Here is a 16,977-nt window from a genome sequence, read left to right on the forward strand (position 1 = left end):
AAATCGAACAACCAAAAGAAGTAGGAGACCAGTAGAGGTCTGAAACAACCATGGAATCCCATGGAACAAGTAAGAATCGAAGCTATTAGTGATAGGTTTAGGTGGTGACGATTAGGGTTAGGGTTGGTCTCAGATAGAATCGGAGAAGAGGGGATTCAAGGGCGGGTGGTGTGTGAAGAATGATTAGGGTTAGGGGTCATTTGGAATAAAAAAGGAAAGAACGAATGGTGATCGTTGATCTCTATGATCAACGGCCAAGATTAGAGGGGTTTGGGGCCGGGTAGAAGTCTTTAGGGTTTGGGATGGGTACATTTGGGCCTGGTTTTTAATTGAATTGGATTTTGGGGGAGGGGGTCCGATTTTGGGTATAATTAGGGGTTATTTGTTAAAAGCCCAATTTATTAAATAAAATAATTTTTAAAATAGCTAATTAAATGATAAAAATGATTTTCACGCATGAAGGTGATTTAAAATAATTACTTAATATTATAAAAATATAAAAAGTCATTTTCTGTTGTTGTTGTTATTGTTGTGTAGCTAAGGTAGTTATACATATATAGAGGCTATTTTTGCAAAATATGCAATTATTATCTTTAAAAATATAAATATAATTATAAAAAATACAATTAAAATATTTGAACACCCATATGAACATAAACAATGAATTTAGATGATTAAATCATCATAAAATAATATGAAGGATAGTTTTGAACATTTATGTAATCAAAAAATTAAAAAATAAATAGATTTAGGGCCTTTAAAAATTGTAGAAAATTATAAAAACACTTGTGCATTTTGTAAGTGCATGTACAATATTTCGAAAGTGTGTATGCGCATTTTAAAGTATATGAGGGAAAAATTGGGTAGCAACAGCTGCCCCTCTTTACCCGGGAAGGATGAAAGATTTTCGGGTAAAGAAATGATGACCGATTTTGACCGAATGGTCTTTTTAAAAAAAAATAGAGGCTGAACCCTGATCTTAGAGTTGCCTACATATCTCAGGTTTTACAGGAATCATGCCATGTGTAGTTCTGAACCCAAAGGTGAATGAAGCCGATAGAAAAGGTTCTTTTTGTGAAGTGTAATGTCGGATGGGGTTATGCTTGTGAGTTTGGAGTGTAGCGGATGCATTATAGGGTAAATATCTGAATGGTCATAGAGTAAGGTGGGAAATTGATGGGAATTAGTTATAATGGCAAAGTGAAAATGGTATGAACGGAAACCGAAGAGAAGATTGCTCCTGTTTGAAGAATCGTTGCCTCCTGGATTACCTGCAAAACTCAAAATATGATGCATGTGATTATATAGATTACTGTGAGAATTTAAACGTGATGCAAATTTCCCTTTGGACCATGAAAGATTGTCTTTGGACAGTGCAGATGACGTCCATAGACTATGATGTCCTAGGCCATGAATTGTGAGATAGGAGATTCGCATGCTATGAAATGATGTTCTCGGGCCATGAGGATGGTGCCTCTGAACCATGACGCCTTTGAATAATGATGTAAGAGTATTGAGAGATCCTCAGGCCATGACATGGTGTCTTCAAGCTATGAGAATGATGCCTTCGGACTATGACACCTTTGGATAGGTTGGCTATATGTCAACCCATGAAGTTTAGAGATATGATACTGAAAGTGATAGCAAGACAAAACTTAGTATTGTGCGGAGTTTGGGGGCAGAGCATAGCCCGAGGGAAGAAAATAGTGTTAAGTTTAGAATGGAGCAACACTTATGCAGGGAGGGACAATGCTTAGTCCAGAGAAGGCAATGCTTACCCTTATGCAAATATGGAAGCATGGCTTAACCTCATGCAAGATTGAGACAGAGCTTAGTCTTATGCAAAGAGAAGGTAGTGCTTAGTCTTATGCAGATATAGAGGCAGGGCTTAGCCTCATGTAGCATTTTAGACAGAGTTTAGTGTCATGCAATGAGAAGGCAGGGCTTAGCCTCATACAAGATTTGAGATAGGTCTTAGTCTCATTCAAGAAGAAGGCAGTGCTTAGCCTTATGCAAATAGGGAGGCAGGGCTTAGCCTCATGCAAGATTTGAAACAGGGCTTAGTCTCATGCAAAGAGAAGGCAATACTTAGCCTTATGCAAATATGGAGGCAGGGCTTAGCCTCATGCATGATTTGAGACAAGGCTTAGTCTCATACAAAGAGGAGGCAATGCTTAGCCTTATGCAAATGTGGAGGTAGGGCTTAGCCTCATGCAAGATTTGAGACAGGGCTTAGTCTCATGCAAAGAGAAGGCAATGCTTAGCCTTATGCAAATGTGGAGGCAGGGCTTAGCCTCATGCAAGATTTGAGACAGGGCTTAGTCTCATGCAAAGAGAAGGCAATGCTTAGCCTTATGCAGATATGGAGGCAGGGCTTAGACTCATGCAAGTTTTGAGACAGAGCTTAGTCTCATGCAAAGAGAAGACAGCGCTTAGCCTTTTGCATATATGGAGGCAGTGGCTTAGCCTCATGCAAGATTTGAGACAGAGCTTAGTCTCACGCAAAGAGAAGGCAGTGCTTAGCCTTATGCAATGAACAAGTATCAAATAAGAGTAGAATATTTCTTAGCTGGAGATATATTTGTATCTGGTGGCCTGTTGTTCGGACTTTGGTATGTGTATGTTTGCGAATACTTCTGTATGTTCACCGTGCCTGCATCCAAAGAAAAATAGTAAGTTTTGTAAGAGAGGGTTGGTTCATGCCTTCATCTACTGGCTTTGCTTCGCTCCGCTTTGGAGGCCTTGTTTTAGTTGCCCTGTGTAATGCCTGGCTATCACAGAAATAGCATTTTCAAAAATATGCATTTATTGATAAATATGGAGTTACATTTTTAGATGACATAGTGAAATATTGAGTGATTTTAGATGAACCAATAACTGTAACGCATTTCAGAGACGTTGCAGCTTTCTTGCATTAGAAATTTGAGGGTCCCCCTCAAAATTCTGCCCGAGTTTGGTAAATAATCATTCGGCCGCTTTGCGTGTGACGAAATTTGTTGAACCTTCTCCGAAATTTTGAGAATCCTTCTTAAAATTCTGCTCGAGTTTCTTAACCAATTTCTGACTGTCTGGCACATGATGGCATTGGCTGGACTTGCTTCGGAATTTTGAGGGTCCTCTTCAAAATTCTGCCCCAGTTTCTGGTGCTGGGGAAAATGAAAATTTTATTAAGATATGATAGAACCCACAAAGCTTCCTACATATCCCCTCTTAGCCTTCTTCTATTCTCGATAACTGGGATGGTTTGACTGGTGTAAATAGGGTTACTTCCAACTCAGTGAATGATCACCTCCTGATGATTCCATTCAAACTTCTTAGCCTGGTGTAGTGTGGAAGCCACAGCCCCAGCGACATGTATACAAGGTTGACTCAACAGAAGATTGTATGTAGTTGATATGTTAAGCACTTGGAATTCAACATCAAACCAAGTTGGCCCCATCTATAGGCAGAGATTAATCTCCCCAATTGTGGCCCTTTGAGACCCATCAAAGGCTTTCACATTCATGACTCACGCCTGTATCTCATCAAAACCTTTGCCTAATCTTTTCAAAGTAGTCAATGGACAAATGTTGAGGCTTGAACCTCCATCTATCAGGACCCTGGCAGTGAATTTGTCTTCAAAATGCACCTTAATATGTAATGCCCGGTTGTGACTTAACCCTTTAGGCGGTAATTCATCCTCATGGAAAATGATCTTATGACTCTCCAGCACTTGCCCTACCATATTGGCCATTTCATCACAGGTGATATTGTTGGGCACATGAGCTTCATTTAACACCTTCATCAAAGCATTCTTGTGTGCCTCTGAATTTTGCAATAGTGATAAGATGGATATCTTGACGGGGGTTTTGTTCAAATGATCGACAACGGAGTATTCCCTCACTTGTACTTTCCTCCAAAGATCATCCGGTCCAGTTTCAATGACAGGTTGCTTGGTAGCAGTCTCCTTGCTTGATCCTTCCAAATGTTCGGGTGTATAGATCATTCCCATTCTGGTTATTCCCTATGCGGAACCATATTCTTCCATCTTTGCTTTTCCCTTTCGCCTAGATTCGGCAACGTAATCCCAAGGTATAACATTGGACTTGAAAGGAGGCCTGGTTGTTACTGTCACTGTGAAAGTTGTAGCCACTTCTACCTCAAATGGAACAAGTGTTGTTGTAGGCGGAGCTACCTCTACCTCAAATGGAACTGATGTGGTGACCTCAACCTTGACTGATGACTGTGTCTGCACCACAATAAGAGTGAGTGTGACTGCAGTTTTAAAGTCATCGCCTTCCCGAATAAGCCCGAGTGACCCCTCCTCAGGATACCATTCTTCATCCGTCTCTATCACATGTACCCCATCACCCATATGATCTGGGAGAGGGTTGTTGCAGATGTTAGGTGCAACTTCCTTCGCTTGTATGACCTTGTTATCAATTAATGTCTAGATCTTATCTTTCAATGTCCGGCACTCGTCAATAGTGTGCCCCTTCATACCAGAATTATATGTATAGGTTTTGTTTGGGTTGACCCATTGAGATGAGTTCTCAACTGTCACAGCAGGAATAGGAGTGATATAACCAGTGGCATTTAACCTTTCATACAACTGGTCGATAGGTTCAGCAATAGTAGTGTATTCTCTGGATGGTTTGGGATTGAAGTTAGGTCGGGGTTTCTGGTAACTTGGATGAGTTGGGGGTGAATGATAGTAGGCTGGCTAGGTGTTATAAGTATGGTAGGCGGTGGCTGGTTTAGAATATCTGAGAGATGAGGGTTGGTATGTGGGTGGAGGTGTTTGGTATGTGGGTGGAGGTGTTTGGTATGTGAGCAAAGATTTTGGGCCTTGAGCCACCATTACTGCCCCCACTTCTCTTTTCTTTGATATGCCTCTTGATTGTAATGCTTTGTTCGTGGCCTGTAGTGCCTTGAAATTTGTCACCATCCCTCTTTTGATACCTTCTTCAATCCTTTCTCCGAGTTTGATGACATCGGAGAACTTGTGATTCTCAATGACCATTAGCCTTTCAAAATACTATGGGTCATGTGCCCTGACAAAGAACTTTCTCATTTTTTCTTCTTCTAGTGCAGGTCTGACCTTGGCTGCTTCTGACCTCCATCGAGTAGCATACTCACGAAAAGTCTCAGTTGGCTTCTTCTTTAAATTCTGGATATAGAATACATCTGGTGCATTCTCCGTATTGAACCTGTACCGGTCCATAAATTCTGATGCCATGCTCACCTAGTTGACCCACTTCATAGGGTTCTGGCTTATGTACTAGGACAGGGCATCTCCAGTAAGACTTCTCAAGAAGAGCTTCATTCGGATCCTTTCATCTTTTTCGACCCCCACGAGCTTGTCACAGTAAGTTCTAAAATGAACTTGTACCCCTTTGCCTTCTCTGACACCCTGAACTCGACTTGTCAATTTCTTGAGTTCCTCGGCCATGTTCTTGATGAGCAGGTCCTTTTCAGCGGATTCTAGTGTATAGGAGATTGGTGAGTGCCAGGGACTTGGGTGTAGTAGTGGTCGTTGGTTGAGTTTTGAGGGTCGGGAATGGGTTGTGGTGTGTTTTGAGAAGTGTGATAGGTAGTGGCTTGCTGGTACAGGATTGGTTGATTATGGTGTTATGGTGGAGTTGGTATTAGTAAAGGATTGGGATTTTGAGGTAGAGTTGCATATTGGTGGGGTGCGGGAGGATTTTGTGGATGTTGGTTTGCCATACTTTGGGGAGGTGCTGGGTTTTTGGTATTTTGTTGGTTGATGTCGGGGACGTTCAGGGTGAGGGATAGGTTTGCTAAGTTTCGGACCTGCTCAAGTTCTCCCTGTAACTCCATTATATTTTACTCCAACCGCAAAACCAATTCATTTGGTGCCAGAGTACTCTGACCGTCTGAAGTTTCCGCATTTTCCTTTCGAATACCACTTAAGTCATCCGTCTTAGCTTTTTCTCTTCTTCTTGTATTACTTGGAAGAGGAGGAGGTGGAGGGCCTCTAGATTTGGTATGATATGATGATGATGCCAGTATGTGCGAACCAACCTTAGGGGATGGGAATAATAAAGAATAAAGAAAAACAAAAGGTAAACAAGTCAGTAAGGGTTCTGAAAAGTTTGCAGTATTTAAACACATATTGCAGGAATGTAAATTCGCGTTATAATTTGGGAGCCTCGTTGTGCCCAAGGTAGGCCTAGTGACAAATAGATTTAGAGAAATTCAGTGCCAATAATTGCCTTATATCATTAATGTAAAAAATAGGCGACCCAAAACGACACTAAATAAGATAAGTCACTAATGGCACTTGGCCTTATTACATTTGAAAAGCAAGTAAACCTAATCTACTTGGTCCCAAAAAGACCTTCTTCAGGCTGGATGCACTTGTCGATCAGATCCCCCAGTTCACGCAGGTTCAGCAGTAAGAATGCCCTTGCCAAATGTCCTTCTTTGTTTCCCTCGGCGTTCTGACAATCGGTGACTCTCTTCCTCATTCTTCCTTCCAATTCCATCAGACTGTACTCCAGATATTCTAGCTTTTTGCTGGATTTAATATCCCTCTCTTTCCACTCATTGATCATTTCCATGTCGGCCTTATGTTGCTCATTATGTTGGTTTCAGACTCACGAACTCTTTTGCGCAATTTGTTATACTTCACCTGTGCTTCATCAACTTCATCTATGACCCTGTTTCTTGGACCAACCCTTGGCTCGAATATTCTTGATATGTTATCATCCAACCATGAGGGGTAGAAGTACGCATGACCAGCATGATATCGATCCAGCTCGATGGTAACCCTTTCCACAATAATCTTCAAGTTCCACATGTGTTGTGCTTCATTTTTGTATGGAATGGCGTCACCTTGGAAATCAGCTATAAAGTGACTCATTTTAGAAACATCTGGTATGACCTGTCTCTTGCCTGTCTCATAACCCTACGGGGAGCGTAAGGGTATATGCCCCTTAATCCAATCAGTACCAAGTGTGGAATATCCCTGGATTTGATGATGAACTCGTCGTTAGGGAACCATTCGAACATCCATTGAACCTGGTCCTTGGTTAAATTGTTGAAAAACTGCACCCATCCTACAATATCCTTTGGTTGAGCAAACATGTTTGGGATATAGGTCTTTTTCTTGTGATGATGGAAGGCTATGTGATCATTCCACGGCCTCCGTGGAAACTCCTGACGGTATTGACCCTTTTGAAGATGCTCTAACAACCAAACCTGTAGCAACAAGTTGCAACCTTCGAAGTATCTGAACCCCTTCTGACAACGCTCCAAGGCCCGGTACATGTCTACAATGATCATAGGGACAATGGTATATGTTTGTCCCTCGACCCCGTCCATCAAAGTTTTGGCCGCCATGGCCAGCCTAGTGTGAATTTTGTCCACTTGGATCGGGAACACTAACATGCTCAAGAAAAACACGATGAACACAAAGACCCTGCAGTGAATCCAACCCAAGGAGGTGATGGAGAATTCATCATCGATAATACGGTAAGACCTGTTGTGACCGTATCGTTCATAAAAGAAGTCGAAGGGTATGTAGGAGCTTTTTAGGCACTCAGAATCATCATTCTTCTTTAACCCTATCATCTTCAGAAATCCCCTAGTGGTGCAGTTTTTAGGTGCCAATAAACCAGGGATATCCCAAGGTAGCCCAGCAAATCCCCATATTTCTTTCAAGAGGGGGGTCATTTCTATGTCTCCAAAGCAGAACACATCCCTTTGTTTGTCCCAGAACATGGTGGCAGCCTCAATCAACATTTTATTTGGCTGAAGATCCAACAAAGAAGGCAAATTTTCAAAGACCCGTTTCACATGATTTTGGTCACTTAAGGAAAGATCTCTCTACCAATCTAGAAATAGTGAGGGTATGTTACCAACCATGCCGAACCTGGGGATTTCGTGCCTCATTTTTTCTGCAAAACAAAAATATGATTAGGCCCTTTACCCTCCAAGTTCGTCTATTTATTCAACAATGATTAGCACATTAGCACTTATTTCTCCAAAATTAATGCACACAATCGTGGTTGCGTCCGTTGGGATTATGGAAAATCCGATGGACTTTTGGGTGAGGCTTCTCTTAAAGGATTATTATTTAGACAACATATTAACCCGGCTAGGTTTGACCATGATGCATGTACAATTAATCAGAGTAAGATTGTTATAGGTCTAGACGGGGACCCTCAAGCGGATAACTTGAGGCGGAAAGGCATGGAACCTTCGACTGCACCGCTGATCTACTAGTTTTAGTGCAATACGCCTTTCCATATTTAGTAGGTGATATATATAGGAAGAGCGAAAACACTCATCAAGCGTTGTTATAGGGTTGATTACGCACTAGTGGAATATGATGTTGAGCATGACTTATGCAACAATAAATAGCATATTGTCAAGTATTTGCACGTTTAAAAATAATAAATGCGGTATTTAAATAATTGAAAGACAGTTACAAAAAGGAAAACAAGAAGACAAGTCAGCTTCCGAAAATAAAGGAAATCGTAAATGCTTGAGAAATAAGCAAATAAATCCAAGAAAAGGGGAAAGGGAAAGGGTGCATACGTATTAACAGAATAAAACATGCTTAAGACTAATTCACAAAAACAAGTTCGTTATGGTAAGAGCCTAAAATATATCCCAAGCAGAGTCGTCATGCTGTCGCGCCCCCTTTTTCCTCGCGGAGTCCGGGTTTCAACATTCATTAGGAACAACTCATTTCCTTTTGGGAATTGGGTATGGAATTTGAAGATTTGCCACCTAACAGATTTAAGGTGTGTTAGGGCACCTAAAGCAAATGACTCATAAAATTGGTTTGCATTACCAGAGATTGGGTAAGGGCTTGAAAAAACCTTAAAGGGAAGGTGTTAGGCACCCTTACGGTGGGTCCCGGCCGAACTCAAATTATGTGAATTAGTCTTATAAACAGATAAAGCAAATTAGACAAATTAATATTATATTTAAAACAAGGAGTAAAGGGAGTCCTAGGTTTTTAGCCTACAGGATCACTTCTATACAATGCTTGGTAATCGTCCCCAAGTTGGGGTGCTACACATTGCATTAACGCACATGTCATCATATCCTTTACTACCCAATTACTCTCCCCTAAATGGTTATATAAGCGATTCTAATTAAAGGTACTATATGCGTGCATTATCTGTCCCTTTATTATGGCCCTGGAGGTATTTAGGACCTCTAATTAAGGCAGTTCTAGACTCTCCTAAGATGTTTAAAAGGAGAAAATCAAAGCGACAAGCAAAAACAAATAGGACATTCACATAAAGGGGCAATTAAAGGCTCACTTTTACCTCCTCACACAAGCAGACAATAGCATGTCTCAAACAACTAGATTTCAGATATTTCAAAGGATCCTAAAGGAGGATATCTAGGTGAGCACAAAGCAGAACATATGCAATGTTTATTAAAGTGGGCAGCAAGTACCTAATCAGTTTGCTTACTGATTTTATTACTTCTTGAATTTGGGCAGTTTCAGGCAGCAAGAAATAACCATTTTGAACCTACCAGATTTGCCTAAATGATGAAAGGACGAGTTTTATAGACTAGATGTGTAAACAGTGAACTAACTGTTGATTTTATCTTAAACTCTTTAGGCCTGATTTCTAAGTGCTGAAATATGTTGAAATCATATTAGCAGGAATTCTAAGTGTAGAAATTGATTTAAAACTTATAGGCATAGTATCTAAAAATACGGGGTTGATTTTATCACCTATAGGCATGGCATCTAAATACAGGACTGATTTTTATAACCTTATAGGCATGGTATCTAAATGCACATAATCAGACAAACGTCACAATAACTTATAGGCATGGTTTCTAAGTGTAGGAACTGGTAAAACCCTATAGGCATGGTATCTACCCATTCCCAACAAAATATATATAAGAATCCCTCCCAGTTTTACTAATATCCCAATATCTGTTTACAAGGAAATTACTATTACAAACCAATCATAAATGAATTACAGAAATAAACGATGTTATACTATAGGGAGCCTGGATAGGCCCAAAGTAAACCTGGGAAAAACCAGGCCTTCAAATAGTCCAAAGTACCATATCCCATAGTGTCTGAGAGAGGGTATCCTAATGTGTCAAAGTTTCCAAGGGCCTCAGGGACCCCGGGCAATACTCGCACAAAGATCCTCCTTAAAGAGCAACAGATTTGTGCAGTGTGAAATGGCCAGCCCCAGTGTGTCAGAGTTCAGAAAAGTCTCATGGACTCCCAAGCAGCGCTCACATTGGAAGGGCAGAACCCTAGGTATTCTAACAATAGGAGTGAGAGTGCTTTAAAAGAGTAGTGACAGTTTAAGGAAAATAATTTAGGAGTAAAATAGTTTAGAGGTTCCAGAGGGAAAACAACTTAAAACTGGAAACATTTAAGGAGTAAAATAGTTCAGGACTGGAAAAAACAATCAAAAGCATTTTGAGAACAACAACACAGTCACAAAGCAAGAATTCACATTGCCCAGGGTCAGCAGAAGGAGTTTCAGCCTTGAACTTAATCAACAACAGACGAGATCCGTTGGTTCAACAAAGGTTTCTTATAGTCTTGGTCTAGTAACTAATACTAGGTGAACATACAGCCTTGTACCACTCATAGGGTCATATATTGGATCAACTAGTCACACATAAAGGCAAGCAAGTTGAGGGCATAGATATCATGATTTAATCAGTGGTTTATTAGGGATGAACATCTATAACAGGACAACAATCATAGGTCTAATGAATAGAAATAGGCAGGTTAACATGCTGAAAATAGGGCCCTCTAGGTTTAAACATATGTCAGTAAGCATGTTGACTAAGGCATTAGCATATAGCATATAAGTCTTAGTAATAGGCATACTAATACAAAGGAAACATACTGATTCAAACAACATGAAAGTAGACATGCTAGGAAAATACACAAGTCTTGGAAACAGACAATGTAGACATATTGAAGGCAGGGAAAAACCACATAGGTCTTAGTTAAGAGCAGGCATGCTAACATTAGGGAAACATACTGATTCAATGACACGAAAGTAGGCATGTTGAGAACAAGAAGCATACTGATTTAGTTCCATGCAAGTGATCATGCTGAGCAGGAAGTACATAAACTAAATCATACAGATGTCTGAAAAATAATAAAGTGAGGCACACCAGTTAGGAATTTGCAGTAGAAGAGTGAAGTAAATAGGATCCAAGGTCTGGCCTTGGCTTTTAGCCAGCTAGACAGTGTAATAGACATAGTCGTAGAGAGTAAGAGTTTTTAGAGGTATTTTTCCTTAGGTCTCTATGTGTGTGTCTGAACATAGTCATGTATTTATAGGAGTCGAGTAGTGTAAAGTAAATAAGGCAATGTGGTTCAACATTGCAAATAAGGCAAGGAAAACAATCAACAATCAATCAAGCTTGACAGGGTAGAAAATCAGGGAGTTATACCAAAATATAACTCGGATTGAGTTCCAAATAAGGCAAGAAGTGAGTCTGACGGCCAATTAGGGTCAGAACAACATAAATCAAGCAATTAACCACACAAATAAGGTAACATACGTAATTAGAGACCAATATAGGGTCAAACTCCCCTTAATTTAAGCTTAATAGGCAAGGAATATCAATTAAGAATCTCAGAATTAAGGAAAGCAGGCAAAATACAATAAATCATCTCAACAAAACATGAAACCTTAGACGGTTGAGTCAGTTAATCTACTATTCAAAAAATAACGGGCAAAATATTGAAGTGAACAATGAACAATCAAACAACTAAGAGTGGAACACAGTCATTAAAGAAAGATTTATCAAACACACAAGGAATTTCAGAAAAGCCCTTTGAAAAAATAGACGAAGTGGAACACTAATTTTGAAAAACATTTAGAGTCGATTAATAGTAGGGAGATCGGAAAAACCTTAAAGAAAACTGTCATGAAACTCGAAACCGCTTCAGATAGACAGAGATCTAACTAGCAAATAACAAGGAAGCAAAGAACCCTAATGTAACAAAGTGCTAAAATTGATTAACAGTAAAGAAACAAGAGATCTTTAAAGAAAAATCACTGACAAACTCAGAATCACTCCAGATCTACAAAGATCTGGACAGATTCATGTCTAAAAGATTAGGGTATTGAGGAAAGGGGTGGGGTAAAGAGAATCTGATTTTGAACCAAAGATTCGAACTATAAAACTCAAGATAATAGCACTCACAAACGGAGGTGACCATAGGCAGACTCTTAAAGAGTCTCGAACAAAATCTAGGCTAGTTCTCTTTGAGATCTCTTTCATGAGATAGCAAAATCGAATAACTAGAAGAAGTAGGAGACCATTAGAGGTCTGAAACAACCATGGAATCCCATGGATCAGGTACGAATCGAAGGGATTAGGGATAGGTTTAGGTGGCAGTAATTAGGGTTAGGGTTGGTCTCAGATAGAACCGGAGAAGAAAGGATTCAAGGGCGGCTGGTGTGTGAAGAATGATTAGGGTTAGGGGTCATTTGGAATAAAAAAGGAAAGAATGAATGGTGGCAGTTGATCTCTGTGATCAACGGTCAAGATTAGAGGGGTTTGGGGTCGGGTAGAAGTATTTAGGGTTTGGGCTGGCTAGATTTGGTCCTGGTTTTTAATTGAATTGGATTGGGAGGGGTCCAATTTTGGGTATAATTAGGGGTTATTTGTTAAACACTCAATTTACTAAATAAAATAATTTTAAAAATAGCTAATTAAATGATAAAAAATAATTTTCATGCATGAAGGTGATTTAAAATAATTACTTAATATTATAAAAATATAAAAAGTCATTTTTTGTGTAGATAAGATAGTTATGCATATATAAGGGCTATTTTTGCAAAATATGCAATTATAGTCATTAAAAATACAAATATAATTATACAAAATATAATTAAAATATCTGAACACTCATATGAACATAAAAAATGAATTTAGATGGTTAAATCATCATAAAATAATATGAGGGATAGTTTTGAACAATTGTGTAATTAAAAAATACAAAAATAAATTGATTTAGGGCATTTAAAAATTGTTGAAAAATTGTAAAAATACTTGTGCCTGTTTGTAAGTGCATGTACAGTATTTTGAAAGTGTGTATGCACATTTTAAAATATATGAGGGAAAAATTGGGTATCAACACTTTCCAGGATGGCCCTTGGTTTATTTTAAACCATTTCCTCTTAGTCCGTCAATGGGAACATAAATCCGTGGCTTCAGAAACGAAAATAACATACTCAGCAATATGGTTGCGTCTTCCCAAATTACCTACAGAATTTTACGACCTTCAGATTCTTAAAAAACTGGGTAATAAAATTGGAAAACTACTTACTAATGATACATGCACCTCTACAACAGCTAGAGGAAGATATGCACGGCTATGTGTTGAGGTACCATTGGATCAACCGTTGAAAACTCACCTCTTTATCGGCAGCCACAAGCAAACTATCCTTTATGAAGGATTAAACATGCTCTGCATCAAATGTGGTCGACTTGGCCATAACCTAAGAGCATGTACTTACCATTTCCAACAAAATGTTCCCCAAGAATCAAATCCATTGCACCAGTCCCAAACTACAAACCCTACTGTCATCCCTTCTTTGAATTTACCCTCTGCATCTAATGAAGAATGGAAAATTGTACAATTTCCAAGGAAACCCATGATGAATACATCCGCCGCCCAACCAACATCCCTCAAATCACTGCCAATTTCTCCTTCGCTATCTTCTTAGTCACCAGGTAAGCACTTGACCCCAACAGGTATGTCAAAAAACACTAATAAACTGTCTTTTACTAATCTATCTATTAACAATACTAATCCTTCCACAAAAAATGTTATTAGTAAAGCTTCCATATCAGCAACTATTAATAATAATAAATTTGCATCCATATCAAATAATAACACTAATTCACCTGATAATAGCTTTACTAAATTAACTACGGACAATTCTTTAACCAATAATACCTTAAGCCCTTTAATTATTAATAATAACCTAACCCACCAAGTTATCCCCACGGCCCAATCAGAGAACAAAAAATCTCCAACACTTACCCCAGCCCATGCAGAGAGACACGACACCCCACTAAACATGCAAGACCTCTCACACCACTCAGTCCAATCTCACTCAGCACCCCTACAAAACCTAGTACAAAATCTACACAATCATAATACTTCTATTACCAACCACGGCTTACCCTCTCCACCAAGCCAACCAATTACATATTTCATGCAAACAAGAAATGATGATTTCTCAAACACAAACACTACAAAAAATCGACACCAATCCCACATACAGACTCCAATCCTTCAAACTCCACCATCCTCTTCCACCACTGACATATCCTCATCTTTAAAACAAGCCTCACCTCATTTACATATCACACAGCTTCCTTTTTCAACCCCTTTAAATACAAAAAATATTCTCCAACACATTCAATCACCTACACAAACAATCAAACAATCACAACAGGCAGAATACTCATCGCCTAAATCACCACCAAACTCCATACTCAATCCCTCCTCCACATCTCAAAATGGAACCTAACACAATAATCTATACTGCTCAAACACTGCATGCAACAACAGCTCCAACATCTTGGTTAGAGATAGGACTACAGAATCATACTATCACCTTCACGATGGAGGTAAATAGCCAAGAGGTGACAACACTCATTGAGAATCCGAGAGACCTTGCGCAAATAACACGGAGGGAATGACCCTAGGGACGCAAATTTATGGCAGGTACCATTGGTCTATGATGCAAGCCCCTTATCTTGCACCATACCATCCTCTACATCTTCCAATACCAACATAGGATCCCACTCATCTCCATCCAAATCTCATTCAAATGCCTTTTTACCCGCCACCAACTCCAATTCCTGCAACCCCATGGATACAACCATACTCAGTTCCACAGCCACACACACCATTAGTGGAACCCCTTACACCTCCACTCTTATCACCCCCACAATCCCCACCAAACCTTCTCAATCCAGACAGGCACAAAACAGTGCTTTCCAGCAAGAACTCGCAATAACAGTGGCTTACAATGGGGAATCACGCCTGGTTCATGCATGGCTCGATGGAATCAAGGTCTTTGTCCGGAAGAAGGAATACGAAATAAAAATATACATCCGCTTCCCCCCAAATCTAATAACAACATCACTTCGCATAAGGCCCACCAAAAATCCAGAGGTGGGAAAATATGCAATCCTCCTACTTCCAACACTACGTCTGTACCCGGGGAAGAACACCAACACCCTCAGGAACATACAGATTAGCTAACTGCTCACCCCAACAATAATCATATGAATTTAATTATCTGGAATTGTAGAGGAGCTCTGTTGATTTTCGACGTAATTTTGGCTCCCTCCTTGATTACAATCGCCCTTCTCTAGTTGTGCTTCTGGAAACTCACTATGCAGATCATTAACATATGAAGGAGGGATTTAATTTTACAGGCATGGCTGAGGTGGCTGCTATAGGCCAATCGGGAGGTATTGTCATTTTATGGCATTCTGACGTACTTATAGTAGAACCGGTGGCCACCACACAGCAGGAAATATACTGTTATATTCAGGTACATCCTTCTCCTTTTAAGTGGTTATTTACTGCAATATATTCTAGCAATAATTTAAGTAATAAATAAATTCTATGGAATAATCTTATGTGTTTGTACGATAATTACAAGGGTCCATGGTTTATAGGAGGGTATTTTAATAAAATAACTCACGCTAATGAATGTTTGGAGACCAAAAGATTAATAATTCACGTTCAAATAAGTTTCTTGACTGTATAAATTATTTTCGCCTTATTGATCTAGGTTATAAAGGTAGCCGGTACACTTGGACAAATGGTCGATACAATAAACATAATATTGTAGAACGTATTGATCGATTTATAGGAAATTATGATTGGATCAATCATTACCCAGACGCACTTGTCACACACCTCCCACGTACACATTCCGACTATTATCCCTTTTTATTACAACTAAAACACTATCCTTTACCTCAAAAAAAAAATTCGCTTGGAAACAATTTGGGCTACACACCCTACTTTCCCATCATTAGTTCAACAAGCTTGGCATGAACGTTCACAATTACTCCATGCCATTGAAAACTTCACAGAAATCGTCCAAGAATGGAGAAAAATCTTGGCTCTATTAGGAGGTATTAAATCTTCCGTAAACTATCCTACTAGCACTTTCCTACAAAATTTGGAACATCAATTACAAACTGATTTCAAGCTTCTTCTTAGGCTCGGGGAGTACTTCTGGAAATTAAAATCCTGTATCAACTGGTTAAACGATGGAGATACAAACACAAATTTTTTCCATCTCTCCACTTTAAATCGTAGAAGACACAATCGTATAACTGCATTACAAGATCTAGGGAGAAACTGGCACACTGACCCACAAATCATTAAAACAAATATTACTAATTATTACCATACACTATTTACAACCCAAATTGTTTTCCTACTAGACAGCATTCAATCCAACCTTCAAATGTTCTAACTCAAGCTGAACAAATTTTCTTTTAACTAAACCACTACAAGATCATGAGATACTTAATGCCATTCATTCTTTTAAACCATTAAAGGCTCCTGTGCCGGAGGGGCTACACCCTTCTTCTATCAAAAATATTGGAACACCATTGGGAACTCAGTCAAATACTTCTGCCACAAAGTTTTTCTTGATCGTAAGATACACCCTAACATCAACACTACTCTTATTTGCCTAATCCCTAAACATAAACATGGGTCATCTATATCCCAATATCGACCCATAAGCCTATGCAATACTATATACAAAGGGATTACAAAAATTATTGTAAATAGGCTCAAACCAATTCTGGAACATATTATAAATCCAACTCAATCTAGCTTCCTGAAAAATCGACGAGCTACAGATAATGCTATTATTGTCCAGGAAGTAATTTATCCATTCCAAAAAATGAAGGGCAAAAATTCTAATATGCTTCTTAAATTTGATATTGAAAAAGCAT

Source organism: Nicotiana sylvestris, chromosome 3, assembly GCF_000393655.2.
Source record: "Nicotiana sylvestris chromosome 3, ASM39365v2, whole genome shotgun sequence".
NCBI lineage: Eukaryota > Viridiplantae > Streptophyta > Magnoliopsida > Solanales > Solanaceae > Nicotiana > Nicotiana sylvestris.